Source organism: Erythrolamprus reginae, chromosome 1 (genome assembly GCF_031021105.1).
Source record: "Erythrolamprus reginae isolate rEryReg1 chromosome 1, rEryReg1.hap1, whole genome shotgun sequence".
Taxonomy (NCBI): Eukaryota; Metazoa; Chordata; class Lepidosauria; order Squamata; family Dipsadidae; genus Erythrolamprus; species Erythrolamprus reginae.
In genome coordinates, this window is record NC_091950.1 from 185,023,093 (window position 1) to 185,047,120 (window position 24,028).

A 24,028-nucleotide genomic window follows, 5' to 3' on the forward strand; every position below is an offset into this window, starting at 1 on the left:
TTTAGCTTCTCATATCACACCAACACTCCGCAGTCTGCATTGGTTGCCGATCAGTTTCCGGTCACAATTCAAAGTGTTGGTTATGACCTATAAAGCTCTTCATGGCATTGGACCAGAATATCTCCGAGATTGCCTTCTGCCGCATGAATCCCAGCGACCAGTTAGGTCCCACAGAGTGGCCCTTCTCCGGGTCCCGTCAAATAAACAATGTCAGTTTGCGGGGCCCAGGGGAAGAGCCTTCTCTGTGGCGGCCCCGATCCTCTGGAACCAACTCTCCCCACAGATTAGAACAGCCCCCACCCTCCTTGCCTTTTGTAAGCTCCTCAAAACCCACCTCTGCCGTCAGGCATGGGGGAATTAAGATAATCTTTCCCTCTAGGCTTCTACAATTTATGCATGGTATGTTTGTATGTATGATTGGTTTTATAACAAGGGTTTATAGCTGTTGTAGTATTGGATTTTTACATTCTGTTTTTTGTCACTGTTGTTAACCGCCCAGAGTTCACGGAGAGGGGCGGCACACAAATCCAATCAATCAATCAATCAATCAATCAATCAATCAATCAATCAATCAATCAGCTTAGCTTCTTGAATGAGAAGTGAAACGTCTTCAAGGAAAAGCAAAGAAAGTCCAGGTGACTCTTGAAAAAGAACCTTTAAGACTAACGTAGTCAGTACTCTTTCTTAAGTTTATAAACAGGCTTTTATAGTATTTCATATATTCTTTTGGCACCTCCAATCAACCTCACTTTCTATCTGTCCCTTAATCCCCCTTCTCTTCTGCTTGTGGCTGTGTTGCCTGAGCTTAGTGAATCACAGAAGCATTGATATAAATCAGCAAGTGGGATTCCAAATGGTTTTTAATTTCTTAATTTCATTTCTGAAACCAAAGTGTTTGCACATGTGGCCAAGGTTCAAATAAAACATTGCCCGTGCCACATCTTCCACTTGTAACATGTTAATTATTCATGGTATTGAACTTGCAGCTAAATCACTATAGTTCTCTTCTATTCCCATATATGTAAAATGCCTTGGTTTTGTTGTTTTTTTAAACAAATTTCAAAATATTTGGTCTCTTCCCTTTGTCCACATTTGAAGAGCTCTGTGGCCCATTGTGAAATCTCTAATGCAATGTAGTGGCAAACAATCATTTCAATCCATTATTCTCCACCCAATATTTGTAATTCTTTAACCTTTATAAAATCTGATTAAATTTATGTGGTCCGCAAAGGTACTTTTTCAAAAATTAATGGGACTGTCTTTATTTTGTCTTGAAGATATTTTGCTTCTCATCCCAACTCAGAACTGTGAAGCCATATATTTTCAAGGAAAAACAAAGAAAGTCCAAATTGCCCTTTGAAAAAACACCTTTGGGACAACTGGATAACTGCGAATCTCCATAGACATGTGGTCCATAACTTAACTTTTAGTCCCTGTCCATTTCCAAACTGTACAAGTTCTATGTAAAAAACCCTATTGCTTGGACATAGCAATCTTTAATAGAACACATTCATTCAAAATCATTGCTTCTGCAAGCCATGGCAGGAAATCATTATACAACATGAATTACATTAAAATGAACCTTTCTTTACTAGGACAATTTGCTTGCTTAATATGTTGATTTCCATGGATGAAGACAAACGGATGGATTTTCTCATTTCCTAATAGCTGCTCCCTCCATAAACTATTGCCTGGGATACACACACACACACACACACACACACACACACACACACACAGGGAAATGTATTCTTCTTTTATGGCTTTTACAACCACCCAATACATTTTTGTTGTTTCTTGGAGCTTTTAAATGAGGAGGGTGAAATATATTTATTTGCATTTAACCATACCAATATCTTTAGTATCATTTCTCCATTGCTATATTTTGCCCAGAGATATTCTTTTTAATACATCTTAACGGACTATAAACCTCAGGGGTGTCTATCTCCTGCAATGTAATTAATTTTTATTGTATTGCAGACACTTCAGATTTGCTAACTTCTGTTTTCTGAGAGGACAAAAACAGAGAAAACATAATATGCTCACTAATTAAGCAACTAAAATGGGAAAATAGCTCAAAATATTTTAGAGTTGGAAGGAACGTACCTATTTTCCCTTTCATCAGATCAGCTTTAGCAATTAAAGTTGTTCCCTTTAAAAAAAGGGAAGGAGGAAAGCAACTTGGAAAATGGTGAATGTTTAAAGATCCCTTGAAATATTGTATAAACTTGTCTTCACTGTTAAATGCTTTTATATGTCCGAGAGAAACAGACCAAATTCCACACTGTAATAGAAAAGTAGGTCCTTTCTGTGATCACAATGTCTTTTTAGTATTCAGCCCAAAGGATTCAGAAAAAGATTACATTTACGATAATTAACATATATGTAAATGGAGATCATGGCTATGAATGATAAATTTTCATAGCAATTTAAACCTTGTTCAAATTAATCAACCATACAGACACTTGATTAATGAAAGGCAGCATCACTTTAAAATGCAACATGTTAATATATATTTCTGTTATCACTGATCAAAGAATCTTTAAACATAAACCAATTAAGCCCAGGGTTCAATCTACATTTTTACTGGTTTAATTCCTACATAATTATAACAGAATCTGGGAGTGGAGGGAACATTTTACCCTATTTCATATTTATTCACTAAATTGACTTGTAAAGCAGAAACATGCAGTGCCTTAATAAAATTTATTCCAGAAGTGTAGAATTGATACTGCCACCAAACTAACAGCTGAGAATTAAAGCAGCCGACAGTTTTTCTGAGTTTTTTTTTCCTATTTTCAAATAAACTTTTTTTTAAGGTGCCTGTGTGTGGGGCTATATTTGCCACACTTTTGTTTACTATTTCTGAACCTTTCATAACAACCCTGTGTGAATAACTTAAGCAGAAGAAAATCTTTCTGTTTAATTTCCATGCATAAGGTTATAAGGATATATTTACTGCAGGGGCAGCAGATCATAAAAATGTAGAATAAATACAGATTCAGCTATCTTTATATCTAGTAAATCAGCAAAGTGGAATGCCACTGTGACAAAATAAAAAAGGCAGGGGTTTGGGAAGAATGAACAAGAACTCCCTGTCTGCCAATAGTAAGCAGAAAAGACAGTTTTGCACTAAGAGTTCAATCCCTAAGGGATTCTCACAGGAATCCAGGAAACTTCTTTTGTTCTTCTAAGAGTCAACAGAGTGGAAGGTGTATTATGTTATGTCTTTCTTAAAGTTACTCGTGGATTCTCATCTTTTTTATAGGGTAGGGAAAAATCACATCTGAGAGACAAGCTTCCCAAGAGTCAAAAATACACAATTTTGTAGGCTTTGGGGAAGAACAATTCCATGCATTTAGTATAGTCCCCATTCTGAAAAAGAACACTGTTATTACCTAGGAGCTGAGAAGTGCTACTTCTAAACTTATTTGAGCTTTGTTTATTCCTCACAGCTGGGCGGGAATCAAAAAAGACTTGGATTCGGAAATGAGAATTCTATTCAGATGACACTCCTGCTGACAGGTATGGATAAAAAGGAATCAGCAGAAATTGCCCCATGTTTTCCATTCAGCAGGAACATCTATTAGATTAAGCATCTACAGTGAGTAGAAGTTAAGTCCAAATTGTACAGAATCACTTGGTTTAGGTACAAGAATTATATAATGTCCCTTAAGCAAAAATATAATCTTTTTTGCTGTTAAAACTTAGAATTAATATCAAAATACAATCAGTTTGATTTAAAAAATCAAATGGAAGTAAGATTTATATAGCAACCTATAAACAAAAGTGGATCTATGGATCTTCAAGTTAACAAGGAAGACCTACTGGTGCATTAGGAGAAGATGTAAAATCAAAAATATTTCTGTAGTCATACTGATTTAATTATTTTTTCTACAAATGATCTCCATATACATTATATTATACACAATTATAGAAAGGAACAAAGTGTGCTGGAGTGTCATATTTTACCATGCTGACTTGAGACCAATAAAAGGTGAAGATATTTTTCAACTTTGATTGAGCTATACAGTATTGAGATTAGCGAAAACATAAATTTATTTTAAATTTATTTATTTTATTTGTCAAGCATGTATAAGATAACAGATATAACATGTTTATGAATACATGAAAAGGATACAAACGGGGACATTAGGACAGAGATGATAGGCATGACAGTGCACTTATACATGCCCCTTACAGACCTGTTAGGAATGGGGTGAGGTCAACAGTAGATGGGTAAAGTTTTTGGAGTTTGGGGAAGAAACCACAGAGTCAGGTAGTGCATACCAGGCATTGACGACTCTGTTGCTGAAGTCTTATTTTCTGCATTCGAATTTGGAACAGTTTACCATACGTTTGTATTTATTATTTGCTCATGTATTGTTGTGGTTGAAGCATTAACAGGTAGGACATTGTAGCAGATAAGTTTATGTACTAAGCTTAAGTCAGACCGAAGGTGACGCAGTTTTACATTGTCTAAGCCCAAAATTTCAAGCCTGGTGGCATAAGGTATTCTGTTGCGAGCAGAGGAGTGGAGGATTCTTCTCATGAAATATCTCTGGACTTACGGTACTCAATTATATTAATGTACGAAATGCAGTGCGGATTCCAGACAGAGGAGCAGTATTCGAGAATTGGTCTAGCAAATGTTTTGTATGCTCTAGTTAGCAGTGCAATATTACAAGAGAAGAAGCTACCCAAGATTATGTTAACAACTCTTAATGCCTTTTTTAGCAATATTTTTACAGTGGGTTTTGGCACTTAGATCATTAGAGATGAGTGCTCCAAGGTCCTTGACAGAGTGAATGAAATCTATGAGATAATATCAGCTCATCTTGTATTTTGTGTTCTGATTTTTTTTTTTGCCAATGTGTAAGACAGAGCATTTGTTGGTTGAGATTTGAAGTTGCCAATTGTTTGACCATTCTGACACACGGTCAAGGTCTCTTTGAAGGGTAACAGCATTGTTAGTGGTGTTGAGTAGCTTTATAACATCAGTGAAGAGAACACAGCTGCTTATAATATGATTGCAAATGTCATTTATGTAAAGTATAAAGAGTGTTGGTCCTAAAACACTGCTTTTGGGGATACCATTGTTAACAGGTACAGGATTTGATAGGGCGCTCCCTATTTTGACCAGGTTACCTGTTTGACAGAAATGCAGCTATCCAATTATGCAGGGGTCCAGAAATGCCATAAGATTTTAGTTTTAGAAGTAGTTTGTCATGTACCACTGAATCAAAGGCTTTACAGAAGACTATGTAAATTGCGTCTATTGCTTTGCCCTGGTCGAGTTAAGTAGCACATATGTTTTTGCAATGTAGGAGTTGCAGATTACCAAACAATTTTTTTCTGAAGCCAAATTGTTAATTAGAGAGTAGGCTGTTTGTTTCTAAGGGGAGGGTAATGGATTGGTCAATTCCATGACTTTGCAGGTGATGCAACATAAAGAGTTTGGTCTGTAATTTTCAACTAGGCTTGGGTCTCCCTTTTTGAAGATAGGGATGACCGTAGCTAGAGACCATAGTTTGAGCAAGGAGTTGATCCTGAAATATTTTTCAAAGATTATGTTTAGAGGTTCTCCTATGGCAGTGGAATTGATGAGCAGATTGTAGCCAGGCAGGTTTACATGAATCAACTTGTACTTATAAATGGTTGTTTTGCTATCTTATCAAGCTAAATCCGTTCAAAGCTGTACAACTTTTATTAGTTAATGGGTACCCTAAGCAAATATGATTATCCTGCAGTAATGAATATTTTTCTTCCTTTAATCATAGCTATAGAAAGTCAAGCTCTGATAACAAAGCATTTGGAGATCAATGGAATATATTCCAACCTTTGGAAGATCATTTCCTTTTGTATTATAAGGGCACCCGAAGGACACTAAAATTGCTTCCATCTTTGCAGAAAATGGCTATTTCAGGTGGTGGGATAGTGAACCTAGTTGTGTAGCTTCATCCTTTCCTTCTACACAATGTTAAATGGAATTAATTTAAACACACCAACATGCATCAAATATAACATTACAGTCACTTTTTGCTAAGATTGCTTGCAATGCAAGACAGCCCAATGCAGTGAAGGTGCTATGATAACATGGACTATTGATTAAAGCTCTGCCATGAGTTTGTCAAAACTGATATTTGAATTGAGTTTCTCAGTCTTTGGAGGGCTAGGTGGACAATTTGAAAAGTTGTTTTGTGCATTCTCACAAAGTGGGTGCCTGGGGAGGATCTTACCCAGTTGTAAAATGGCTATGGTAATGAATCTACTCTTAATTCCCTCTGGATTTCCTAGCTGTGTTAAACTGAGAACAATGATCAATTAATAAAATATGTGTAATAATAATATAGTATTATTATATACTTTAGAATAATTTTTTAATACATCTACTGAAGGAACAGATGAATATTTAGTTTTTTATGTAGACAGGGATAAAGTTGTATAATAACCTGAAGTTCACAAAAATCTCTGAAAACTAGCAGTCTTGGTTTGGAAAATCCTCGCTTACTATAGAATTTTTTTTTGAATATTTTTACAAATACAACGTTTGTAAAACCTTTATATACTGTAGTTCTTGTCTGTGAACTTTCCATATAAATTGAACTTCAATTGCTCAATACTACAACACTAATCAAGAAGGTGACATCATGCTATTGTGTAACTCATTTCATTTTTACAAACATATTCAGCAATTTTAAAATTGCATCAGTATTCAAGATGATTTTCTGAATAAACTCTCCGATGTGCAGGATTATTTTTTCCCTGGTGATTAACAAGGATTAGCAAGCTTTGTTGGTGGCAGTAATGTTAATTGTGGATTTGGAAACGTCTCTTTAAATATAGAGAATAAATAACATTGTAATAAGAATTAGTCCTTTCTTTCTTTCTTTCTTTCTTTCTTTCTTTCTTTCTTTCTTTCTTTCTTTCTTCTATAATCACATAATAGAATACTAGTGAAAAATAATCTATAAAAGCATAATAAATAATAAATCATGAGAATAAAGCCATAATACTGAAATAATCTTACCTACAGACCAATAATATTCGCTTTCTTCATTTCCTGAAAGCTCTCCAGAACAATTCTGCCTTTAACCCATTTCTGAAAATCCATCACAATAGGCACCTTAGTATATCTGGTAGTATTTATAGTAAAGCATCCCCATCCCTGGAAAAAAATAAAATAAAACATTCATTTTATGGAAGGAAATTACTCAGATGCTTCTTATTTTATCCTGTGGTTATCCAGGCTGATTCATGTTACTGTAATCTAGCTGTACAGTGATAAGCATAAGGCCTCCTGCAAAAACACTGGGCTTCCATTTTCATGCATGTGTGTGTGTATCCAGTTCAAATCCCAGTAAGAGTATGGCTAGCTGATGAGAGCAAAATAAGCTTGAAATAGATCTATACTAGTCTCCCTTTCTTTTCATTATCAGCAAAAATATGTTAGTTAGTTAGTTAGTTAGTTGGTTGGTTGGTTGGTTGGTTGGTTGGTTAGTTAGTTAGTTAGTTAGTTAGTTAGTTAGTTAGTTAGTTAGTTAGTGAGAGAGATAGATAGATAGATAGATAGATAGATAGATAGATAGATAGATAGATAGATAGATAGATAGGATAAAGATAGATAACGGTTTTCGTAGATTTTCACGGGTATAGGTATGTAAGTTTTGGTGCATGAATATGACGAGTGTGAACTTGTCGAAACGTTGCAAAAACACTCTCAATCTTATACGGGAAAAGACCCAAACACACCAAAACCTACACACACACACTCACACGCACACGCACACAAACACAAACACAAAGACACATATCCATTCCTTCTTTATTTATACAAATAAGGTGGTGAACATATCCATCACACCTTTCTCCTCTTATTTTCCCCCATAACAACCATGGAAGGTGGGTTGGGCTACCTGGGGGCCAAAGATGTACTTGTGTGGGCCAAAGCTGTACTTACTAATTAATATGATGCTTGAGATTGGTGTTTTGCCTTACAGAATCTAATTTTATTGAAATGCAAACCCATCTATTTTCTTTTTTAAAAATTCAGACATCAGATTGAGTAAAGAACCTGGCAGCAACACCTAAAATAACTGTAAAGCAGAAGATTAAAAAAAGTAGAGTAGAGTAGAGTAGAGTAGAGTAGAGTAGAGTCAGTGGCAGGTCACCAGTCTTGGTGCTACCAGAAAGGGCCAAGAGCACAGGAGTGCACACGCGCCCAGCAGTGGGTTCAGCTTCTGTGCATGCGCAGGAGCCAAATCACATGTGAGGATGTGCGTGAAAGAGATTTGGGGAGGGGGGTTTGCTTCTGTGCATGCACAGAAGCAAAAAGGCCCGGAAACCAGCCAAAATAAGGTGGCAACCACTGCTTGCTCCCCCATGCCACTTCCGGCAGCTGTGACACTCATGGCCCATGTGCTTGTCTGCTGCATGGCTCTGCTGCGCCACTTGTGGTGGCTCCGCCACAAACAGCCTACACACTCCATTGTGAGTGGCATCTCTGCCACATTGCGAGCGGCAGCTCTGCCGCACTGCAAGAGGCAGCTCTACCATGAGCGGCTTGCCTGTCGCCCGCTCCACCACACTGCTGCCTGCCGCACCATGAGCGGCCTGCCCAGCCCTTACCTTATTTATTTATTTTATTTATTCGATTTTTATGCTGCCCTTCTCCTTAGACTCAGGGCGGTTTGCAACATGTTAGCAATAGCACTTTTTAACAGAGCCAGCATATTGCCCCCACAATCCGGGTCCTCATTTCACCCACCTCGGAAGGATGGAAGGCTGAGTCAACTTTGAGCCGGTGATGAGATTTGAACCGCTGACCTGCAGATCTACAGTCAGCTTCAGTGGCTTGCAGTACAGCACTCTACCTGCTGCGCCACCCCGTCTCTTGTGCAGAGCGTCCTTGTGCGATCTCCTGCAGGGGCACCAAGAAGATGGGGCATGGCATGGGGAGCAGGCCAGGCAGCCCCGAGCTCTGCTCTGTGCTCTCCCAAACCACAGGCATCTCTTTGCACGGTAATAGTGCCCTGAACAAGTCGTGGCTCCAGGAGCACAGCGTTGCTCCCAGAAGACTCACTCAGGGTGCTATCACTGTATGCACAGAGAGATCCCTGTGGCACGGGAAAGCAGAGAGCAGGCCACACAGCCGGAGATCGAGCACACCACTGTTGCTGCTGGCCCCGGCTGCTGCTCTATGCACCCCAATAAGATTCAGCTACTGAGCATGTGCAGCAGCCAAAATCTCCTTCCGGCCACCGTTCCCTGTAAGCTGCGCACGTGAGCGCGCGCACGGTCCAAAATACCACCCCGCGCACCCTTTTCCTCGGCCGCGCACTCCCCATCCCCCTGCCAGCCCGCGGGGGGGGGCGGGGGGGGCGCAGGCAGTAGAAGGGAGCTGCAGCCACACCTGCCTCTCCATGGTGCCTCCAGCCCCCTCGCGCTCCAGGCCTCTTGGCCCTGCCCCCCACCCGCCCGGCCTCTCTTTCTCCTCCGCTGCAAGAGAGGGGGGCAGGCGTTCTCCGGAGGCTGGAGGGCGCGCGGGCCAGTGCGCGCTCTTCCCATCTCCCTGCCTGTGCGCCCGCCCCGAACATTCAAAGTAAGAGCGAAGGGTTTTCTTATTTTGAATGTTCCGGGCGGGTGGGCTGGCAGGGAGATTTGGGGAGCGCGCACCGTCTGCCCCCCGAACACCTGGCCGCCCGCCCGCTCGCCTCCCGCCCGCCGCCCACCTGCTCGCGGCGGGCGGGCGGTGATCGGCGAGCGGGCTCCAAAAGTCGGCTGGGATACAAAAGTCGGCTGGGATACCGGGAGGCAGAGCGTGGCTGGGTGCCGTGTCTTCGCCTCCGCACGCCACCTCCGCCCGGCCGAAAACAAAACGGCTCCAAAAGTCGGCCGGGCTCCCGGAAGGCAGTGCGCGGCTACTTCCTATTCGCTGCAGAGCTGCATGGAGGCGAAGACACGGCGCCCGGCCACACTCTGCCTCCCAGGAGCCCGGCCGACTTTTGGAGCCGTTTTGTTTTCAGCCGGGCAGAGGCGGCACGCGGAGGCGAAGACACGGTGCCCGGCCACGCTCTGCCTCCCGGGAGCCCAGCTGAAAACAAAACGGCTCCAAAAGTCGGCTGGGCTCCCGGGAGGCGGTGCGCAGCTGCTTCCTCTTCGCTGCAGAGCCGTCGGGCAGAGGCGAAGACAATGGCGCCCTCTACTCTCTCTCCATCTCTCTCTCTCTCTCTTTTTTTTTCTCTGTTGCCGGCGTGGTGAACGAGAGAGAAAGAGAGAGAGAGAGAAAGGAGGGGAGAGAGAATGAGAAAGAAAGCGAGAAAGAAAGCAAGAGACAGAGAAAGAGAGGGGGGAAGGAGGGGGAGGGAAAGACATAGAGGGAGGGAAGAAGGGAGAGAGAAAGAGCAAAAAAGAGAGGAAGGAAGGAAGAGAGAAAGGAAGAGGGATGGAGAGAGAGAGGGATTGAAAGATGAAGGAAGGGAGAGAGAAAGGGGGAGGGAGAGATAGAAAGGAGGGAGAAGGGGGTAGTTAGGGAGAGGGAAAAGGAAGGGCTTGGAGAAAGGCAGGGGGAAAGAAAGATAGAAAGGAAAGAGGGAGGGAGAGATAGAAAGGAAAGAGGGAGAAAGGAAAGAGGGAGGGAGGAAAGAGGGAGGGAGAGATAGAAAGGAAAGAGGGAGGGAGAGATAGAAAGGAAAGAGGGAGGGAAAGATAGAAAGAAAAGAGGGAGGGAGAGATAGAAAGGAAAGTGGGAGGGAGGAAAGAGGGAGGAAGACATAGAAAGGATAGAATTATGGATGCAAGAACTTGCTCATGTGTGATAGCGCACGCCCACACTTACTTACTTACTTACTTACTTACTTACTTACTTACTTACTTTATTTATTTATTTATACTTATATGCCGCCCAGTGCCAAAGGGACTGCCGCTCAGACACTATACTTTTCCGCTCACCCTGAAAAAAAATTAGAGGGAACATTGCTTCCGGCAGCGAGATTTGGGCAAAAATTGCTGATTTCTTTGCTTCCACTCATGTGCAGAAGCAAAATAACCTGGTATTTTTTACCAGAATCATGCAGGCCCATCCCTGAGTAGAGTAGAATAGAGTAGAATAGAATAGAATAGAATAGAATAGGATAGGACAGAACAGAACAGAACAGAATATAATTTTTATTGGCCAAGTATGATTGGCACACAAGGAATTTATCTTGGTGCACATGCTCTCAGTGTACATAAAAGAAAAGATAAGTTCATTAAGAATTATAAAGTACAACATTTAATGATAGCCCAGATACAAATAAGCAATCAAATCATATTAGGATTTGTCAATACAAATTGTAAGGACACAAGTAACAAAGTTACAATCATACAGTTACTTGTGGTAGGAGATGGGTGATGGGAACGATGGGAAGATTAATAGTTCTGCAGACTTAGTACATAGTTTGACAGTATTGAGGGGATTATTTGTTTAGCAGAGTGATGGCATTCAGGAAAAAAAACTGTTCTTGTGTCTAGTTGTTCTGACGTGCAGTGCTTTATAGCATGATTTTGAGGGGTAGAGTTGGAAGCAGTTTGTGTCCAGGATGTGAGGCGTCTGTAAATATTTTCACAGCCCTCTTGGGAAACACACAAATGCCAAACAGTGGCAAAGATTTGACAAAGTAAATTTTCCTCCTAAAGAAAAAGCTGTAATATGTTACAGCCTTACAATCCATCTTAACTGTGTCATTTAAGAATCTAATAAGGAGCTACAACTTTTAAGATCCATGGCTACTTTGAAACATCTTTTCTATTTGTAAGCAATTTAGTTTTCTTTTAGGGGCTATATTTGATTCTAGATTGCCTAGCCAGACAGAATTGTATTAGCAGAAACTTCTAGTAACCCTTATAGAATCTGCAACTGAATGTATTTGTAATAAAGTTTTTGAAACAGAATTATTGACAACTGTCTATACACTCTAGGCCAGTGGTTCTCAACTTTTCTAATGCCGCGACCCCTTAATACAGTTCCTCATCTTGTGGTGACCCCCAACTATAGGTTTAGCGCCAATTCTTCCAACAGATCTTTAAGCTGATTGGCAGGAAATCAGAGGGACACCCCCCTGTAAATACCTGATTGGTTGGATTGTAAAAATATGTTCCGAGATGCCAGAATAGAAGTTTTAGTTGCTAACACCATTGGAAAATTGTCTTTTCCCATGGTCTTAGACGACCCCTGTGAAATGGTCGTTTGACCCCCAAAGGGGTCCCGACCCCAAGGTTGAGAACCATTGCTCTAGGCAATGATTCTTATGGCAGTGACAATTTGGCTCAACACACCCCAATGAAAACATACATTTTAATAATTCTCTCTGGATAAAAGACAGATTCACAAAATTGTTTTTGACAAAATTGGGGATATATACCAAGGTTTATATCTTAGTAAACACAAGCAGGAAAGGTGACTTAATTTCATTTTCGTAAGATGACTTGAAAAATTCTGGTAGGTTGCAACGTTTGGCAAGATGTCAGAAATGGTTTGTTCTTGACTTTTTCCTAGGGCTGAGCAAGAGTGACTGGCACAAGGTCACCTATCTGGCTTCATACCTAATGTGGGACTAGAATTCACCGATTCCTTGTTTCTAGCCTGGTGCCTTAATCACTACCCCAAATTGATTCATTGTATAATTAGCTCATTATGGATATTCAGCAGTCTAAAAATATATGAAATAAACACATTCTGCTTTTATCTGAGCAGCCCTGAAAAAGTTTGTTCTATGATTGACTTGAAAAAGCATTGGAGAGTCTCCAGTAATTTTCAAGTCCAATATAGTTCTTTGCTCTGTTTTGACTGCTCGCTGAGACAGAGGAGTGTCATTTTGGGAAAGCAGTAAAAAAGAAGGGGAAAAATGGGCTGCAAATGTCCTGTGTGACTGACCTTGCTATAATCAGCATGGCTTTAAAAACCAAACATAACACATGCTTTTAAAAGTCGTGACATTTTTTGTGGGAAGGGCGTTAGTGTGATTTAATCTTGAATATATTGAAGAATGGCTTTTGAACCTTTTGCAAATTTTATCACCTTTGTTCCCTGAAATTATCTTTCCTTTCGGAAAAAAAAGCACACTTGCTGACATGTTATCACAATGTTAGCAATTTACTCCAAATTGGTAAACTTTTAACTATCTTAGGTTACTGACTTTAGTCCTTAACTTTATTAAGGATAGGGAATACGTGTTTTAAAGTTTTCCTGTACATTTACTACAAAGTTCTCTTTCAATAAAGCATGAGAATACCATCCATGAATATGTCCAGAGAAGCAGAATAAATTTGAAGAAGAAAGGAGGAGGAGGTGGTTTGGCACTGTACTCTGGTCTTCTTTGATGAGTAGGAATGACTAATAATTCTTGAAAATAATGTGCTGACTCTCTTGATAGCAATCCAGTTGCTTAGTCATCAAATCTTCTTCATTATGGACTTTGGGGTGTCTATTCTAACATTCGTTGCACACAATTAACTTCATATATGAAAAGGAACCCAAAACCATGTCCATTGGTTTTATAACACTGGTCTGTCTGACAGACTAAGCAATTGGCTTAGATTAAGTAGAAATTGAAGGAACCTTGGACATTATTGGCTTCTTATTTAGATGTGGCAAACTCAGTCACTGTTACATTTGGAATACAGTGGTACCTCAGTACTTGGCATTAATTGGTCTTGGAAGGCATAACAGGTGCTGAAAACAATGAGTCCTAAACAAACCACATAACTTAACATGTAACCCTTTGTTTCAAACTTTCTGTCTGCTCTTTTTCCTATATCAGCAATCTTCTCCACCCTCTGAAGCTGTCATCTTGCTTTTGAAATGACCTTTCCACCATGGCTGACTTCCTGTCCATTCCCCATAGCCGTCCCACTCTTCCTGCAGCCACACACTGAACAAAGGCCAAGTACTTGGATAATAGTTTCACATCAAAATGCATCGAGTACAAAATTCTTCAAGTTTTGAAGCAGTCAATTATTGAAGTACCACTGTAGTACTTCTGCTGGCTGTGCCTCATCAAAAGGTCAACTAAAATTACTGCGGCTAAGGCTGCTTCCCATAGACCAGGGATTCCTAATCTTTTTGTCATTATACCTCTCTTTAGTGTAATCATAATGTGCACACACCATCCGAAATCCCAACAGCCAAATCAGCACAAATGAACAATGGAAAGAAAATGAAAGTTTGGAAATGAGGGTTTATTGTAACGTTGTATGTCTAGAAGGTTCCTCACACCTCCCTTGGACTCTGTCTACACCAAGGGGAAGGCGCCTCACATTTTGGGACACCTTGCTATGGACAAAAACCAACTTTTAATCTACTGAATCAAGCAGCTCTCGGGCACTCAAAACTTACAGTGGCAGGACCAGAGTCACAGGATATGGCCACACTGAAGAATTCAATTCAATTCAATTCAATTCATTAGATTTGTATGCCGCCCCTCTCCGAAGAAACTAGAGACTCTGGATATATGAACGGAAGCCGGTCCTGTGGAGAAGCCAACATCAATCGTCCTCAAGTGGAGAACCCATCACTGACAAGGCCAGGCCAATGAAAGTATCTCGGAAAGGATGTCTTCACCGGGAAACAATGAGGAGGAAAATATCTGCAGAGCAGCCCCATTCGCAGCAAACCACAAAGATGCCAGAGAACAATTTGGGAGATCAACCAAGTTTATGCTGTGGGCTTTGATACAAGCTTGAAGTGGCACTAAGCTCTATTCAACTCAAGTCAATACAGTCTTTGGAGAGAGGCGGCATACAAATCTAATAAATTCAATTGAATTGAATACAACTCAGCTAAAAGTGAAGGATCACAACAGCAACCAATTATGGAGGTGTTTTGATTTATTTTTATTCCACCTTTATTATGTTTACAAATAACTCAAGGCGGCAAACATCCCTCATGTTCCTTCTGCCTCCTATTTTCCTCATAACATCAATCCACACAAGTTTCATTCCTAAACCAGGACTAGAACTCCCAATCTCCCAATTTCTAGCCTGATACCTTAACCACTAGAAGTAAACTGTTACTCACTGTTTGAATTGTCTTCCAGGGGCACCAACCACTCCTTGTTCTCTGTGTGCCGGTTGATCTACCTTTGGATATGAGCAGAAGCCACGTGTCCTTCCTTGTCCAAGCCCTCGGTGGGGAAGGGAGCTCGCACTCCAAAGAATCAAGTTGTGTCTGAGTAACAGCACTTGGCCTCAGCAAGTTGACCAGGAGAGCGGATGCTGACAAGTTGAGAAGCCTAAGTAGACAACATCAATAGGAGATTGCAGTTTCATTCCTGTTGTGCTTAGCTCTGGCCCAGCTCCTGCCCCAAGGACTGTGGATATGGGGGAGACATCCACATGCTGCAGGCCTGTTTTGCCCCCGGTGGAATCTGCTGATGAAGGCTCCTCTGCCCAAGAAGACATGAGTGACAGGGAGGAGGAGAGTGTGGCAGACAGCTCAGAAGGAGATCAATTATCTAGCTCCTCCTTGGATTCAGAACAAGAGTTAATGATACAGCCACGCATGCGGAGAGCGATGCATAGGCAACAACAACTGAGAGATTATTATCAAAGAAAATGAGGCCACCTGTGGTTGGGTGGGGCTGTGGTAATTAGTGAGGCTGCTATAAAGAGCAGCCTGTGGGTTTGGCCATTGTGGAGGATTATCTGATCCTTGTGTTTCGTGACTGCTTTACTGACTTTGACCTTTTGTGTGCTGATTTTTCCTCGCTTTGAAACTAAACCAGGGCAAAATGTGTTTCACTTTGTGAAAGAAGGACTGTGAATTGCCTCACAGCTGCAAGCTCAGTATCACAGAACTGATAAGGGACTTGTACAAATTACGTTTGTTTGGAGACAAGTGCTCTTTGCTATACCGAAAGAGGGCTTGGTTTAAGTGAATTTTCATTATAAAGAACATTGTTTTGAATTTTCAAACGTGTGTCTGAAATTTGTACCTGTGAATTTGTGGAAGGAGTCTACCAGAGAGCCCGACAGAACAATTGCCTTGCTGAACACAAAATTTGTGACCACGTGTAACTTGGATCAGGGAAAGAATCCACACACTTTTGCTAGACCATGTGTGTTTTTCCACATTCATTTGATTAGTGTTTTTCCCCCCACTTTTCTTCAAATGCTAGGGGTGTATTGCTCACTAAAGGAACTCAAGTCCCCAGCAGTCTTGAATATAAAAGGCAAGTCTTCCCACTAATGAACAGTTTGTCTAGTGTTCTTAACCTTATCAGCAGCTCCTGAAGTGATAAAGGCTTAACTATTATGCACTGAAAGGTGTTGTTAATTCTCAATCTTCATGCCGGGAAAAGAGAGATAGAGAGAGAGAAAGAGGAGCTTTTTTTTTTTTTGTCACATTGGACTACACTGTTAAACTTTGCTGGCTGCTTATAGATTATCTTGCCTGCGCCACGGAGCAGACAGTGGAACCTGCTGGTGGATAAGCAGCAGGTGAAGCTTTCTCTAAGTCAGGACAAAAAAGATGCCGACTGCTTCGTCGAAAAAGAAGCATTTGAAAATTAATGAGACAGAACCGTCTCAGGACATTGGGTGGTTGAAGTGTAGGTGATGACGAAGCAGAGGGTTGAATAGAAGAATTCAGAAACGCTAAACAAATTAAACAGGGAGAGGGGGGAGCCCCACAAGAGATGACATGACGCAGTGAAGGGCTCCCTCTCCTTCTCCCCTGTTTGCCTCCCAAAGTGCTGAGTTTAGGCTGAGCCTTTGTCAGTCCTTTTGAATGAAGAATGTGGAGCTTGGCAGAGCTGTGTGTGTGTATGAGAGAGAGAGACAATAAAAAGCTTGATCAGCTAATGCTTAAATATGGCTGAATGTTTGATGAGATGAAGATGTAATTTTGTCTTGCGTTCCCCAAGGATCTGGATTAAATATGTCTACGGGGCCTAATCAAATAGCGAGCCGCCGAACAACAGCCCCAGCTGCATTTTTCATTCCACGCATGCCGTTTGCCTTCTCTCCCTTCGCCGCCCCCCCCACAACTTCTGTCCATTACTTATTCACTGGTTTGTCAGCACTGTGCATTATTAGCGCTTGAGAGATAAAACTTTAAGTGTTGCTCCCAATTAGCACAACAGTGACCATGCACCATGCTCTGTGCTTAATGCCTGCTCTCAGAGAGGAGCTGGTTGGAAGGTCTGAGGTGGAGGAGGGAGGGGAAAAAAAAACCCCCGAAACAGCTTAAGCATTCATTTTGAGTGGAGAGACAGCTCCTATTAACATTTAACAGCATTTGTGCAACTTGGTGCGGAGGTTATGATGCAAATGAGGAGGAATTAAAAGTGGCCAGGGGTTTGTCATTGATGGATTGCAGTCTGGCGGTGTTCACACTTCTGCCGTGTCCATCAGAAGCGATTACTGTGTAATTAAACCTTATTTCTCGACTCTTCAGTGCATAATTACTTTGTGAATGTAACCATCATCGGGAAAAAAAAGCTACCAAACCGCTTTAGCATTTAGTCTAACAGTCATTTCCCCTTGCTTGTGTCAGATATAACCATCAGACAGTGCAAAAAGAACTGTCACTTTTAATAAGAGGCAAAAAATTAAATGAAACAGTATGCTTATTACAGGAAAATTAGGCGTTCAAGTGGTAGAGTCCTTTTCCTGTTATTTGCATAATTTATTCTCTTTTTGTCCCTCGCACCAGAAGCTTCAGGCAATTTTCCCTCCCATTTAAATAGATCGCACATTTAAGGCTACTTAAGGAAAATTATCACTTTGCATATTTTAATTGTTGTGAAGAAAGTGAATAGAAGAGGTCTGCAGCTTGGACTCCGGAGTGGGTCAGATGCTCAACCGTCTGATCCTGTAGCTCCCCACTGTTCCACTAGAGATAACCCGACGGGTTCACAGCCAACCACTCGCATTTCATCAGCATGCAAATGGAGCTCCAAGCACTGTAAGAAGTGGGTCTTTGATATTTACAAACTAGCCGCTAATAACCAAAATGTAATTTGTTTGACATAACTTTAGATTCCCTTATCTGCCTTGCTTTAGAAAGAGAGAGAGAGAGAGAGAGGAAACCTTGATAAGTCCTTTAGCATTACAAAATCTGAAGATATCATCCATTCAAACCGCAGCTTGCCCTATTAGGTCTGGCAAGCATTGTGCTTAGGAAAATTGTATCGGCTACTGTCTTTCCTTTCCTTGCAGCGAGCCATCCCTTCCCTTCCATTTCAAATTCTTTTGTTTAATTTTCCCCTCCCACTTCCCCACTTTAATCAAATGAAATGAAATTCAAATACGATTAAAGCGAGAAACTCTTTCCATTTACCTGTAGAAACATATCTCCTAGTTTGACGGCACGCACAGACACAAAAACCTGGGATATTTCAGGCATTAAAGAAGGCTATAATACTGCAATTTGCTCCTTCATGTTTCTGGAAAATAATTGGGGGAGGGGGGCTGCAGGGAGGGAGAGACAGTCTTGTGTTAAAGAACATTACAGAGCTGTAAACGGTCCAAGGATGGCACACATTTGGTTAATTATCAAGATAATGAAAAATTTAAAAGGGAGATCTGATGAAAAATGTGATCATATGTTACACAAATTGCTATTACATTTAATTAGATAGTACGGGGTAAAATGGTCCCCAAGGTATAAATTTTGTTATACATGATTTTTAAAATTTACCAAACCTTGTTAAACATGATTTTTAAATTTTACCAAACCAGAAAAACAAACACAGTCCATCAAAACCTAACTAACAAACTACTTTACAGCCTGATGCCTTGAAGCACGTCAAGAGGAGAATCTGAATAGCTCAGCATCATTTGGCTAAATTACAAATAATTATGTGCTGCCTTTGGCTGGTCTACCTTTGTCTGCAGTTTCTAAACACTGGACTGATTGGGCTCTTGATGTGCAGTAACTCATCATGGGAAAAACCCGGGGCAAGTTACGTCTTTACCAACAAAAACGCATCATCCATCAGTTAACTGAAAAGCCACAAAAGAATTATTTTAGTACCTGCAAACTATTAAGTAGGCAAAACTGCATTCTTTTCTTTATCTAATACCATATATTTAAATCTGTTTGTCATAGCAGACTTTAGCAGCAGACAATAGCAATAGCAAGAGCACTTCAGACTTACATACTGCTTCATAGTGCTTTTACAACCCTATCCAAATGCTTTGCAGAGTCCGCATGTTGCCCTCAACAATCTGGGATCTCCTTTTACCAACCTCGGAAGGATGGAAGCCTGAGTCAATCTTAAGCCAGCCAGGATCGAACCTCTGGCAGTGAGCAGTGAGTTAGCCTGCAGTAGTGCCTTCTAACCACTGCGCCACCACAGCTCTAATACACATGGCTTGCAAACATTCCTATCATGAGCTCTCTCAGCCTTTTATACCACTTGCATATTTCATTCTCTCTGCTACTTGTGTTATTTGGCCTTCAAGTTCACCACACCTCTAGCCAGGTAGACTGAGAGCCAAAGACTTGTTCAAGATCACAAACTGAGATTCATGGAGAGCAGCCATTTAGATTGGAGCTTCTCATGCCTTGATTCAGGTTAACAGTTGGCTTGCAGCTTCCCAAAGTTTGGATGCAGTTCCCAGAGACCTCCCACTGCTGTGATCAAAATGTAATATTTAATAAGGTGGGAGAAAATTATTTAGTTAAACACTGGAGAGTCGTACATTTACACTGCTGGTGATACTTAATTTGCTTTCAGCCAAAGACCTTTGCAATGGAGTAATCACATTACCTATATTTAATTTTAATTAAATGAAATCAAATTTGGGTTCCATTCTAGCCCCACCTTCTGCTTTTTCAGCTGCAGCTCTGGGCACACCAGCCAAAAGCCGAGGGTGGCCCTCTCAACCCAGAAAAAGGTGTGCATCCCTGGTGTGTTCACACTACTTTGAAGTCCCATGTTTCTCTTCAGCTTAACCCTACACTGGGGGAGGTTCCAGTTTACATGGATCACTTGAGAAGAGAGCAGAAAGGTTCAGCCTCTAGAGAAGATTCATGACCTCTCTACATGGGGCTACCTTTGAAGAGTGTTTGGAAACTTCAGATCATGCAGAATGCGACCGCGAGAGCTATCATGGGGCTTCCTAGATTTGCCCACGTTTCGTCAACACTTTGCGGCCTGCACTGGTTGCAAATTAGTTTCCGGTTACACCTCAAAGTGTTGGTAATGACCTATAAAGCCCTACATGGCATCGGACCAGAATACCTCCGGGACCGCCTGCTGCCACACAATTCCCATCGACCAATTCGGTCCCACAGAGTTGGCCTTCTCCGGGTCCCGTCGACAAAACAATGCCGTCTGGCAGGACCCAGGGGAAGAGCCTTCTCTGTTGCGGCCCTGACCCTCCGGAAGCAACTCCCCCCAGAGATTAGAACTGCCCCCACCCTCCTTGCCTTCCGTAAGCTATTAAAGACCCATCTATGACGTCAGGCATGGGGAAGCTGAGCCCCTGGGTTTTATTATTTATGTATGGTATGAGTGTGTTGTATGGTTTTTAAATAATGGGTTTTAGATTTGTTACATTGTTGTTATTGTTGTGAGCAGCCCCGAGTCTTCAGAGAGGGGCAGCATACAAATCTAAATAATAATAACAACAACAACAACAATTATTATTATTATTATTATTATATTGCAGGGCCACCACCCAACCAGGGACCAGTACCACACAGAGAAGGCCTTCTATGTGGTGGCTCTCTGGAACCAGCTGCCCCGAGGTCCATGTTGCCCCCACCTTACTGGCCTTCCAGAAGGCCTTGAAAACCTGGCTTTGCCAGTAGGCCTGGGAGCATTGATAAATTTGATACCATCTTGATCTGGCCACTAGGGATATGAATGATTTTTTAATGGGTTTTAGATTATTTTATATTGTTTTTATATGTTGTACACAGCCCAAAGTCCAGAAGGAGTTGGGTGGCCTATAAGTATAATGAATAAAATAATAATAATAATAAATAAAATTATAAATCTCTATGGTCGCATGATCAAAATTCAGATGCCTGGCAACTGACTGATATTTATGATGATGGCAGAGCCTTGGGGTTCAGACGATCAGCTTCTGCGACCTGACAAGCCAAGTCAATGGGAAAACCAGATTTAAATACTTATATTTAATTTGACTTCTATGCCACCCAATCCCAAAGGACCAGATACACTTAACAAGTGTGCCACTAACTTAACAACTGCAGGGACTCACTTTTAACAACTGTGGCAAGAAAGGTTGTAAAATGAGGCAAAAAATATTATTCATTTTAGGAAATTTACATTGACAGCTAAATTTATAAAAGACAGCTAAAGCCTATAGAATACAAAAGAATTCTTTATTGGCCAAGTATGATTGGACAGCCAAGGAATTTGCCTTTGGTGCGTAAGCTCTCAGTGTAGTTGTCCAGAATCATGAGGTAAAACACTTAATAATTGTCATAATTCAGTGTTTCCCAACCTTGGCCACTTGAGGATATCTGGACTTCAACTCCCAGAATTCCCCAGCCAGCGAATGCTGGCTGGGGAATTCTGGGAGTTGAAGTCCTAATATCTTCAAGTGGCCAAGGTTGGGAAACACTGTCATAATTCGCACATGGCGACTCAAGGCTGCTTACAAGAATATAAAAGCCTGATATAAATAACAGTAAAACTAATAAACAAGAGAATCATAGAATAAAATAATGCAATAAAATAACCCCCACCTTCCATCCTGGCAAGATCACACGGGGCATTTAATGGGCTCCATTCCATTCTGTGTTCCCAAGGCCCTTAGCAAAATGTTTCATTTAGCAACATAAATTTTGGGCTCAATTGGGGTCGTACGTTGAGGACTCCTTGTACATTTTCCTATTCTCAGCCGAGCAGCAGATGAGAAACCAGATGATGAGGAGATGCGCAGTTTGAAGCTGGCAGAGAGCAGTGTGCAAAGGAAGTTAGGTGCCCTTGTCTGACCTCCTCCTTAGCCTATAGCATGGACAATCAAACAGCAGAACAGTACCCAGGGCATCAATTTATCTTCTACAGACTGCTTACACATGCAAGATTTAAAGGAGATTGCTGACACGCATGGGAAGGAAAACAGGTCTGGGTTTGTATCGCCATTGCTACCACAACTGTCCACATTTTCATGAAATTTAATTGCTTGCCACTGGCCTCTTGCCAGTACTGATATTCAGAGATACAGGAGTTGATCCAACATAAATATGGCTCCGAGACATCATAATATTATAGCTGTGTTTATATGCATAAATGAATCTAAAGGAATACAGCACCGATGCTAGCTTTTCCATTAAGGAACATTTCACAATCTACTGTCCAAATATTTCCTAAGTGCTACTGCTTCCAATGACAGATAAACCGCGGATTGTGAAAATTCATAGACCTATAAAAATATTTCAGGTAAATGGATCCCAATTCAAAGCCAAACATCTATGTATTTATTAAAAAAATTATTTCTGAATAAATATTATAGTAATTGCCTTAGTTGTACATTTCTGGTTGAAACTCGGACTCTCAGACACCATTATATGATCTCACACATCTCCCAAAAAAGACCAAAGCCATGGTTTGGGCTTCTTTTCATGATCCACTGACCATTGAAGAAAGATCCTCATGAATCCTTTTCAACTGGCAAAATTCTTCTGATTTTTTTTGTCCCCAACCCACAGCAAAAAAGGATCTTGAAATTGCTTTCCAGATTAAATTTATGTTTTCCCTTTTTTCTCTATAAAAATTTTGCTATAGCCATTTTCTTGGGCTACAGAAATATGGTTAATGGTCAGGATTGGGGACTTGTGCTTTGGAACATTCAGGTCAATCATTATCCAGGATTTCCTAAGCTTGCCTTTTAGGCATGAGTCTAGTTTAGATCCGTAGTTAGGCCTAGAGTTTTCTGGAGAAACTACCAGTCCTATTGCTGCATAAATATCCATGAAACTGGAAACAGAGCCTGATTTTGCTCTCTACTTGGGGCTACCTTTGAAAAGTGTTCGGAAACTTCAGATCGTGCAGAATGCAGCTGCGAGAGCAATCATGGGCTTTCCCAAAAATGCCTATGTTACACCAACACTCCGCAGTCTACATTGGTTGCCGATCAGTTTCCGGTCACAATTCAAAGTGTTGGTTATGACCTATAAAGCCCTTCATGGCATCGGACCAGAATATCTCCAAGACCGCCTTCTGCTGCACGAATCCCAGCGACCGATTAGGTCCCACAGAGTCGGCCTTCTCCGGGTCCCGTTGACTAAACAATGTTATCTGGCGGGTCCCAGGGGAAGAGCCTTCTCTGTGGCGGCCCTGACTCTCTGGAACCAGCTCCCCACAGAGATTAGAACTGCCCCTACCCTCCTTGCCTTTCGTAAACTCCTCAAAACCCACCTCTGTCGTCAAGCATGGGGGAATTGAAATATCTCCCCTGGGCCTATATAATTTATGTATGGTATGTTTGTAGGTATGTCTGCTTAAAAATGGGGTTTTCTTAACTACTTTAAATTTTAAATTGTAAATTATTAGATTTGTTATGAATTGTTTTATTATGTTGTGAGCCGCCCCGAGTCTACGGAAAGGGGCAACATACAAATCTAATAAATAAATAAATAATAATTTTTTGTGTGTGTGGTGTTAATGTGCCAAATGAGGGTTTTTGCTACTCTCTGGACAATGAGTTCCAGACCCCCCATGCTCGGTGTGTGTTGTACTTTGTGTTCTTCATGCATTACTTCATGATGCTGTCAGCCATGAAGCCATTACTGGCTACTCACACAGCAAGCCATATAGTAATGTCATTCAACTGCATGTTCAATTACATGCCATTCCTATCGTGTCAATCTTTTCTAGACAGAAATTACTTGCCTCTAGAACATAAACACAGAGCAGGGGATACTGAGGAAGCAGTGAAGGGGCCGGCTGATCACAACTCCTCTGCTGTGCCTGTGACTTGTCAGTTCATCTGTTTGGAGGGACGGATCTAGCAATTTTCCAGAATAATGGAACCACGAAAGACCATCTCTCCATCCCTTTGACCT